Source organism: Bombina bombina, chromosome 6, assembly GCF_027579735.1.
Source record: "Bombina bombina isolate aBomBom1 chromosome 6, aBomBom1.pri, whole genome shotgun sequence".
In the NCBI taxonomy this organism is placed as follows: Eukaryota; Metazoa; Chordata; class Amphibia; order Anura; family Bombinatoridae; genus Bombina; species Bombina bombina.
The window spans coordinates 152,653,017-152,664,772 of NC_069504.1; positions in this window are offsets into that span (position 1 = coordinate 152,653,017).

The following is an 11,756-nucleotide window of genomic DNA, read 5'->3' on the forward strand; positions in this document are numbered from 1 at the left end:
ACACCTACAGTATATGCAAGTACTTTTCCCATCCTTATGCACACACCCAGGAGCTCTTCTCATACACGCACCATGCAGTCTTTCCCGCTGTTTTGCACACCTCTCAGGCACGCTCCCACCAATATGCACATACCCAAGACAAGCTCCCACCCTTACATAATATACCCAGACAGTTTCTTAACATTATGCACACATACAAGTTCTAACTGGTTACTCTCCACCATCGGCTCCTTTACTGTTATGCACACACCCACCATAGTGCACACAAAAGCAGATCCACCCTTGTGCACATGCCCAGGAGCTCTCTGACTCTTTTGTACACCCACCAGGTACTCCACCATTCTAACACATATCCGCTTGCACACTCTGACCCTTAGGCACATGGTTAAAAGCTGTCTCCTACGTTACACATGACATTCCGGCATTCTCCTACCCTTACACATTTACTTATGGGCAGCCAAAAGCAAACTTACAGTCACTCTGATTCTCTTACCCCACCCCCCAGATGCTCTCCCACCTTTTAACAAACTCTGACACTCTCTTATCCTATTTCTTTAGGGGTCTAATATTAGAAAAAAGACTTAACTCACACCTTTTGTGGTATTTTATATTTCTTTAGGGATGCAGTTTAGAAAAAGGTTTAGAGGTAAATAGGATATGTGGAATAGTTAAGCCCTAAGAAATTATGCCATTTCTTAGTTTTGCCATCAGAATGCCATACTTGTGTAGGCCTACAGCATGTTGAATCTGTAAGTGCACAGAAACATACAGAGGTTTCTATGTCTTTAGGACACAAGGTATTTTCATTCTTAAATATTGTGTTTTCCACCTATCATTACATGTTCAAAAAAACTGCTTATTTTTTTAAGCAAACTCCTGGTCAAGTATTAGATAGATGAATATATTTTGTGGAATTTTCTATTGTTCAGATACTTCCATTAGGAAATGCACAGTTATTGGGTTAAATCGGATAGTTTAGTCCTGATAAATGTTTTATTTCTTCTAGTTATATCATGAGAACACCATGCTTATGCAGGCTTAATAAATATTGCAGATTTAGGGTTGTGCTAGCCTTGAAGTTAAAGAGACACTAAAGTCAAAATTAAACTTTTATTATTTAGTAAGAACATGCAGTTTTAATAGACTTTCCAATTTACTTCCATTATCAAATTTTGCACAATATTTTTATTTGCACACTTTTTGAAGCACCTGCTTCTACTGAGCATGTGCACAAGTTCATAGGGAATACAAATATTAGTCTGTAATTGGCTGATGTCTGTCACATGATACAAGGGGCTTTCAAATGGGGAAAAAAAAAATAAGACATAAACGTGTTTTCCATTGTTATGTTCACAGTTTTTCACCCCACTCCCGCCAACTTTAGCCCCAATATACTGCATGGTGCAGTTATTTAAAAAAAATAAAAAATAAAGATGCTGCTATCTTTATTTTTTAATAAAATACACTAGACTGTATTTTGGGGGCATTTGGGGCACTGGCTGATTAATTATTACGCACCCGTAAACAGGCAAATGCGCTCGATGATTTAGAGCTCCACTTGTAATCTAGCCCATAATTATTAAGTTATTTAATTTAAAGCCATGTTAGTACAAGCCTATATCATTTTGCAAATTTGGGGGCTATGGTAGTCATGGGGTAAAATCACATATAGCGTTTGGTAACTATAAACTTTTGAGACATGGAGCATTTTTATTAATTTCTTTTTGACACTAAGGGGCATAGTTATCAAGCTCCGAATGGAGCTTGATGCCCCGTGTTTCTGGCGAGCCTGCAGGCTCGCCAGAAACAGCAGTTATGAAGCAGCGGTCACAAAGACCGCTGCTCCATAACCTTTCCGTCTGCTCTGAGCAGGCGGACAGACATCACCGGAAATCAGCCCGATCGAGTACGATCGGGTTGATTGACACCCCACTGCTGGCGGCCGATTGGCCGCGAGTCTGCAGGGGGCGGCGTAGCACCAGCAGCTCTTGTGAGCTGCTGGTGCAATGCTGAATACGGCGAGCATATTGCTCGCCGTATTCAGCAAGGTCTGTCGGACCTAATCCGCACTGTCGGATCAGGTCCGACAGACCTTGATAAATAGAGGCCTCACTCTCTGAAAATCTGAAATGAAAAAAATAATTAGTCATAAATAATACTAATTTTGGTGGATGCATATGAGGATTCAAACTATATTGGGTTAAAGTATATGAAGTATGCCTTCATATACTTTAACCCATTGACTGCTCAGTCATTTCACACCTGCTGTTTTTTGCATTTACTGAATTAAACATTAATGCTAGTGCCTTTCCTGGGAGGTACCCACACAAATTATATATATTTTGCATGCACTTCCAGAAAATTCTTCCAGCTTACACATATAGCAAAAAAAGGTCACCACACAACAAAGTTTGTTGTTGTTATTTTCTGTAACATATGTGGTAAACAGCACATGAGTCATTATTTTATCCATTCCAAAAACAGTTGACCCCACGTTTAGCAAAATTTACCTTCCTCCCCCAAAAATTTAAAATAAATGTTACCAATGTTTTCCAACAAAATTTACTGGATATTCAATGATCGTTTGCAGCACTAAATACCAGAAAAATGTTGGTGAGGAGGAGGGAACTAGGGATGGGTCAATGTGCTGAAAGTGAAATTCATTTGGTAGAATGAATAGTTCTATGGACATTCCTTTTGGACAATCAAATGTTGATAAAAATGAAAATCCATTAAAATTCGGTAATTGAATGTTATTTCTAGTTTTCAAATGTTAATTTTGCCTTGGAATCTTCATAATTAGATTGAATATCCACAATTGAAATTTCAAATGTAACATTCGATTTAACAAATACTATTCAGAAATTCAATAGTTTATGTTGAAAGGAATTTAGTAAATTGATACATAATAGATACAAATATATAAATTCAAATGTTTATATTTAGAATATTGCATAATTTGAATATTGCATTTAAAGAACGCATTAGAAATACTATTACAAATATATCAATTTGAATTTTACAAATTGGAATATTGCATAATTTTAATCAAATTATAAGGAAAATTCGAATTGACTATTTAATTGAAAGAAAGCATTAGAAATACAGTACTATTACATTAAACGAATGTTAGAATGCTGTACAAACATTAAAGATTCAAAACAAACGAATGTGTTAAAATATGTTTCATTTTTCGAATGTTGCAAAACATTCACCCATCCCTAGTAGAAAACCCTATTTCCAAACTGCTTGGGACCGGAAAAGGTTTGGATTTTGGAATATTTGCAACAATAAAATGGGACAGTTTGGAGAGGTGATGGAACCAAGTATAAACAACAAGATCTTATGTTATTTAGGCAATAGTTATGTCGTAAAACAGTCTATACATACAACCTAATTTTTTTTATACTTTTGTATACATAGTACCATCAGAAAGATAATACAGTACTGTAATCAGAAAAGTAAATGTTGTTTTAAATAAATATAGACTACTATTTGCAATTTACAACATAAAAAAATCAAACATAAGCCACAGGCAGAGAAGATTGGGGCTTACAGGTGTGGGGGAAAAAGTCATTTTTGATAATTTTCTTTTCTTTTAAAAAAATGTTATTCTGGATTTCAGAATACATTTGGATTTTGGAATTCCAGATTTGTACCTGTGGTCGGACTATGTGACACCTCGCTTGAAAGAGTTGCTAAGATGTATCTATAAAACAAAGTGTGATTATTATAATGCCTTGGGATACAATATCTTTGTATAAATACTATACCAGTGTTCTTCTGAAGGCAACTCTCCAATCTTTAAAATGAGCAATCCCAATAACAAACTACAATTTATTTCTATTACCAAATTTACTTTTTCTCTTGGTATCCTTTGTTGAATCTTAGGTAGTCTCACAATAATGCATGAATCTTGAACCCTGTATGCTTGTAACAACGTTACACCTATAGTGCTCAAGATACACGCGTGCTCCTGAACATACCTAAATATGCTCTCATAAAAAAAAACACTGACTGACTTTGAAAGAACCAAACACTTTATAGCAATCTATTTTATTTAAATTTCTCCAAGAACATCTTTGCAACTAGTATTAGAAAATAGTGAATGGATTAGCATGACATGAGTTAAATGTCTGTTATAAAAATATGAATTTAAAGGGCCATTTAGAGCATGTAATTTTTACTCTATCGACCCTACACTACTGTTTGTTTAAATTTCACAAAGGGTCTCGAGGAAGATACTGCAGCTGATCCAATCAGCAACCTTAGTCGCATGACTCAGATAGGGAACTAGCGCTGCACAGAGGTACTTATATTTTATGTTGAACCCCTTTGCTGGGGTTAAACACACAGTAGTGTAGGGTCGATAGTCTTAAAAGTACAAGCCTTTCAGTGCCCTCTTATATTTTTTTTTCCTCATCTATATTACCTTCAAATAAACAGCTGCATTTGGTATTCGTTCACTTTACTATTAAAGAGCCTTTGTTAGTCTGAGCTTGCAAGAACTAAATTCACCCCATTTAAAAATAATATTAGGAGTGAAGACTTCTTTCTCATTGTTTGTTGAGCTCATACAATATACTAAAAGTTTTGGACAACAAACTGCTTAAATGGAAAGAAGTTGAAAGTTATTGATATAAATGGGCTAAGGTTTCTACGATCCATTCTTTGTTTACACTAATAATGGGACCAATAGATTGGAGTATACTGCATTATACATATAATAAAACTACCTGCTACAGTATGTCTCTAGGCTAAATCTGTGAATGCCCAAATTACAGCCAGTCTAGAACTAAGAGGTTTGAAGAACAACCTAATGGTAACAAATTGTTTGAAGAGATCTCTGCAAAACAGTGAACGAAAGTGTGTTAGAAGATTTGCCAACCCCTTGTTAAGTAAAAGTAGTTAGTCCTTAAGCATTTAAATCTTGGGATTAATTTATCTGTTTGAAAGTAAATGGCAGGTACATACAAATTGTTTGTACCCCATTCAAAAGTAAGCACCTTGTCTGCTGCCACTGACTCTTTGTCTGTGTTTGTAGTCGGCTACTGATTAATGTGATAAGACAAAGCACTGGAGGGTTTGCTTGTTATGTCTAGCCTGGGTGCTTTGGTAGACTTAGAAGAAGACCCAAGACTTCTCCCTATCAGTGAAAATTACAGATTCTTATATCTTACTCCTACTCAGATAGTCTTTAAAATAAATTATATCCCTATTTTATATAAAGAAAATCTCTTGTACCCTGGGGATTAAAACTGACCTGCAAAATAAGCACCTGAATAGATTGTCTGGACTCAAGACATCAGTGAGCCAATAAAGATAACCAGGATCGCATACTGTATCTATGCAGTTTGCTAATTACAGGCATTTTATTAGGGCATCAAGCTTCTTAGCAGTTATTTGCTTTCATTAGAAATCTGAATGTATGTTTAGAACTAGGGGTTCATTTACATGAAGCTAGAAAAACGTCACTGACAGTGTAGAGGGGCCCTCATATTTGTTGTGCACAACCCATGCCAGTTGGTTTTGTGATGTAATAAAAATCTCTATTAGAGTTGACAAAAACAAGCTAATAAACTATCACAGAAACAAACTGAATATATATATACTGTATATAGTTAGTTGTAAATGGAAGAACTAACCATTGTGATGAAGAGAATAGGAGGTAAGTGGAAACTGTATTTTAGTTTATCTGTTCACAACAGTTTACCACTGACTTGTTTTCCACCACGGTACTTTGTTCATCAATCTTTACAAACTCAATACGATTTAAAAATTAAAAGATACTTTTTTTTCTAGCATAAAGCCACTATCATACTTTATTTTAAGGTAAGGTCTAGTCAAAATTAAACTTTCATGATTCAGATAGGGCATGCAATTTTATACAACTTTCCAATTTACTTTTATCATCAAATTTCCTTTGTTCTCTTAGTATTCTTTTTTGAAAGCTAAACCTAGACAGGCTCAAACTGATTTCTAAATCGTTGAAAACTGCATCTTTTTGACAGTTTTTCACAGTTATAGAGTGCTAGTTCATGTGTGTCATATAGATAACAATGTGCTCACTCCCTTGGAGTTATTTAGGAGTTAGCAGTGATTGGCTAAAATGCATGTCTGTCAAAAGCACTGATATAATGGGTCAGTTTGCAGAGGATTAGATACAAGGTAATCACAGAGGTAAAAAGTATATTAATATAACCGTGTTGGTTATGCAAAACCGGGGAATGGGCAATAAAGGGATTAACTTTTTTAATAATACAATTTTTCAAGTAGACTGTCCATTTAAATCATATTGCTGTTGGTACCAATGATAACAAGATGAGAGAATATATTTTTTTAATGGAAGAAGGGAATGTAGTTATTGATTTTAGAAGAATGTAATGATTATATATTCTTAGTAACCCAAAGCATTGCAAGTTTAGTGAAGTGAATTATATTTTACATCATTGTAATGCGTTTTAATGTTTAAAATACATTTTCATGGTTTAGATAGAACATGCAATTTTCAGGGACTTTTTAATTTACTTCCATTATCAATTGTATTTTATTCTCATGGTATCCTTTGTTAAAAGCATACTTGAATAGACTCAGAGGCAGCAATGCACTGATTGGTGGCTACACACATGTGACTCTTTTCATTGGTTTACCAGATGTATTCAGTATTGCTGCTCTGGCGATGGCTTTAATTTTGTATTAACCCATTTGCCAGGATTAAATACGTAGTTGCAGGTAGAAAACCCTTTATCCAAACTGCTTGGGACAGGAAAAGGTTTGGATTATGGTGGGGGGGGGGAGTAATTTTTGATGCTATATTTAAAAAAAATATTCCACTTTGTAATTTCATTGCACGCAAATGTGCGCTGGTATTACAGGTGAGGTGCAATGCCAACTCAACCTCGTGTTCGTATTGCACAGAAGCAGTGCGCTCACATTTAGAAAATAAACCAGAGGTCTGAGCTCTGGTTAATTTTTTATTGCTTTCTCGAGCTTGGGGTAGCAATAACCAGCCACTTGTAATGGCTGGTTATTTATCGTACCGCAAGCGATAATTTAGCGCTCCACTTGTAATCTAGCTCTTTATTTTTGAACTTTCAAGTCCGTTTAAAAAATGTTATTAATATTGAGCACTAATTGCGCTCAAGGTAAATAAATTACATTTGTATGTTTGGGCTGGTATTAAGTTGAAAGTATTAAGCGCACGATCGAAAGGTTCAGGTGCGCTAACATCTGGAGGCCAGATAACGTGACAGCGTTAAATCCCTTTCCCTATAGGCGTGCTACAAAAGAGCTTTGATTTTTATGCGAGTGCTAACCCCAAGGTGTACTGGGACAACTGCGCTAAATCCGAAGGTGCGTTAAAAAATACTTTAAATACCTATGTCCTTGACTTAGAGGAGAATGTTATTTTTATTTTTAAATAAAAAAATATATATATATATTTCTTTGTAAAAATAAATAATAGATATATATATGTTCACTTACATATTAACACATATTATAAACGCATGAAAATACATACATACACATACACTATATACACACATGTATACATATACAGTATATACACTTCTGAACTTTTCCGAGTCAAGCACCTTGACATATACTCTCTCTCTTTTAAACTGCTTTTATACATTTATTTCAAAATTATTTTATTTTGATATAAGTTTAACAAAACACATATAAAACATATTAAAATATATATTTTATATATGTGCATTCAGAGGTATCGGATACCTCAGAATGCGGAAGAAGGCGCCCACTTATGCTGTCCAGCAGGACCAGTTAACACAGTAGATTTGCATAATCAGCAAATGCAAGATAACAAGACAATGCAATAACACTTAGGGGTCCATTTATCATTGTGTGGACGGACATGACCCACTACAGCGAACCATGTCCGCCGCACATCGATAAATGCAGACAGCATACGCTGTCGGCATTTATCATTGCACCAGCAGTTCTTGTGAACTGCTGGTGCAATACCGCCCATTGCAGATTCGCGGCCAATCGGCCGCTAGCAGGGGGTGTCAATCAGCCCGATTGTACATGAACGGGCGGATTGCTATACGCCTCAGAGGCGGCGTATGAGTTAAGGAGCAGTGGTCTTAAGACTGCTGCTTCTTAACGCCTGTTTCCGGCGAGCCTGAAGGCTCACGCAAAAACAAGGGGAACAGGGGCCATTCGGCCTTTGTTAAATAGACACCTTAGTCTGAACTTCTGACAATTTTAAAAGTTATGTCTATTTCCACTCCCCCTGTACCATGTGACAGCCATTAGCCAATCACAAATGCATACACGTACCATGTGACAGCCATCAGCCAATCACAAATGCATACACGTTTTATTCTGTGAATTCTTGCACATGCTCAGTAGGAGCTGGTGACTCAAAACGTTTAAATATAAAAAGACTGTGCACATTTTGTTAAAGGAAGTAAATTGGAAAGTTGTTTAAAATTGCATGCTCTATCTGAATAATGAAAGTTTAATTTTGACTTGAGTGTCCCTTTAAACAAAATTTAGTCTTGTGAAACTGCAACTAACTAGGCCATGGATTTCTACAGATCTGAGTGTGTTGCAGTTTCACAACAATAATTTTGGCTCTGAAAATAGCCGTAACTGCACGAGTAGTCACCTTCTTCCGCATTAGGATACCTTCAAATGCACATATCTAAAATATATATTTTAATATATTGAACATGTGTTTAGTTTAACTTTTATTTTAACCCTATCACTTTACTTCAGGTCTCGTTATATCTTCTAGCACTATTTTTGGTTGCACTTGAGTGCAACCCGTAACTTTCAACTTGTAATATGAGCTATGTTTACTTTCGCACGTTTGTAATATCAATTTCCCTGCTAATTTTAGCCAAACCTAGAATATTGCGTGCGCATTAACATATTCACCTATAGAAGTCAATGGAGCAAAAAAGTAGAAACACCCTACTCGTGTGCAAATTCGCATATTCTCAAGTGCGCTAACCAGTCATGAAAATATGAGTATTTCACATAGAAGAATATGTTCTATTTATGCATAAATACATATTTCTACATATATATATATATATATAAAACATTATTTCTAGGTATAGATATATGCACATAGATATAGATATATACATACAGTGTATATATATATATATATATATATATATATATATATATATATATATATAAATAAATAAAAATATCTATTTAGAAATGCTTAGAACATATTCTGTTATGTGCAGAACATCGACGTGAAATATTTACAGTAAATTCATAGTTGAAACCTTTATTTAATATGACTATAACGTAAATATGCTTTTAAATGTTTTTATCTACTTGACTGTAAAGGGCTCCAGTGTATATCTATATATGTATACATCATGTATAAATATGTATTTATGTGTTTATATGTGTATATATGTCTGTAAATACATTTATACACATATAAGTACATCTGTACACACACACACACACACATATATATATATATATATATATATATATATATATATGTGTGTCTATATGTAGCCCTTATTACTGTTTTGTGCAATATTTTATTTTAATCTTTTTTAATAGATAGTGTTAATATGAGCATAACTGTACGTCTCAACGTATGTTTTATGTGTTTTGTGAGACTTTTTTATTTTGCAAAACAGTTAACCAGAGCTCTGAGGATGTGCTATCCCGATGCGCGTTAACTTCAATTGCACTCAAGCTATCGCGTTTACTTTTCATTTGTAATATGAGCTCTAATCCCAAACAGACGTGATAAACCTCTCTTCGCCCGCTTGTAACTGTTAGCGCATTCGTTCGTAAGACAAAGATCTTCAATTGACATTAAAATATATGCTAGATCTAATGATGCATTCTAAGCAAAGATTAGGCGGAGAATAGTATACAAATGTATTTTTTAAAAAGGTGTGAAGATCTTTGTTGGAATAGCAGGGATTCCCTCAGCCATTGTTTAAACAACCCAGTGTTTAGACACATTATTGCCTGTTTTATATCTGTCCATAAATAAATAAGATAAGGAGAAAGCTAGATTTCAACCTATTGGCACCCATTACTTTATAGAAACTTAGTAAAATTGGAAAACCCAAAATTTTCACAGTTAAATTAGAGACCAAATGAGCAAAATAAATAATAATAGCATTTTATATTACAATCTCATAATGTTTAATGTCCATTTAAGATATATTAAAGCCCTGATGATCTAAAGCTCTCCACTCAGAGGAAATGATCTAAGATGTCTCGTCAGTGCAGCAAGGTGCATAAAAAAATTATCAAAAACTCAATCTTTATCTTGAGAGATGTTTATCTCAATATGCTGAGTTCTGTATGGGAAGGAGCGACTCTTACTTTACAATATAAAGTAAAAAAATAAATAAAATCCTTTTTGTGAGATTTCTCTCCATGCTGGCAAGCTTTTAATGATCTGTCCCTAAGTATGCTTGGAGTAAGCATGAAGCTATCCTAAAATGCAATTAAGTTTACAAAATCAGATAGAAATAAGGCCATACTTAGTGCATCTTTAAATGATCTGCTGTAAAATGAGTTTCTATAAAAAAATATTAAAGGTTTTAAAAATTCTGTACTTGAAATCTTGGGGAATCTATAAAGGGATTCTTATCTATGTAGAATCTTAACAATAATAAAAAGGCAGTTATTACCTTGTACAATTCTACAAAATGAATACCAAAATCTATATATTGTATACAGTATATCACAGAGAGTTTAAAATATTCCATACTTTGTCTAAGAGAATATCTGTGCTTGATTTTGATACATTACTAGATAATTTAATGTTTCGTCTTGTCTAATTGCACAACATTTGTAATTTGAATGTGTGCACGTTACTAAAATCACCTAACAATTTTAACATGATTCAAATAAAGAATTTAAGTGATTTTAAGTGTATTTTAGATTGTATTTTTAGTGAAAAAATACCATGTTTTCTCTGCCTTGTCAATACCAGTAGCTGTAATAGTGCTTTCATGAAAGAAGATAAGCGACTGCTGCCTTTCACTAAGTAGCCTGCATCCAACATGTGTCTTTTGTAAACATCAAAGAGGAGGACAATTGGTTCCGATTATCATATCTTGTTGAGAAATTCACTGATAAAGATGTCTCCACCCTAATGATTAATCCCAATTCAGGTTAAAATAAACTAATAGGATCCTGTCAGCGGCTCGGCTTGCATTGGAAATTAGTGACTCCACAACCTATTTGCCAGTCTGGACATTAGCAACATTTACAAATGTGTGAAAAGTACTAATAATAAATTTGATAACTTGAATTAAGGTGCATTGGCTCCGACCTGGTGATTTCTACTTAAGTGTAGGCAGAATATGAAGTAATGCTTAATACTATAGCTACTTTATTGTATACTTCTTTGTCAATGTACACAAAACACATTTGAAGAGACTTTGCTGTTCTAAGACCATGAATTTCAAACAATTTTTGTAAACCAGACACACACAAAAAGGGAAACTTTGAATATCGCCAATGCGTTAACTTACTCCCTATAGACCTCTATGGAGCGCTAAAACTAAAACATAAAGACTAATACCCATACTCGCGCACTAACCCGATTGTGTTTATTCAAGTGTGCTAAAACCAACATGAATTATTAAAATATCACATTCCAATGTTCTTCGCATACAGAACAATATCCTTTTTATTGTAAGTACATATATATATATATATATATATATATATACACACCTATATCTGTATATATATTCCTATAGATATATAGGTATAGATAT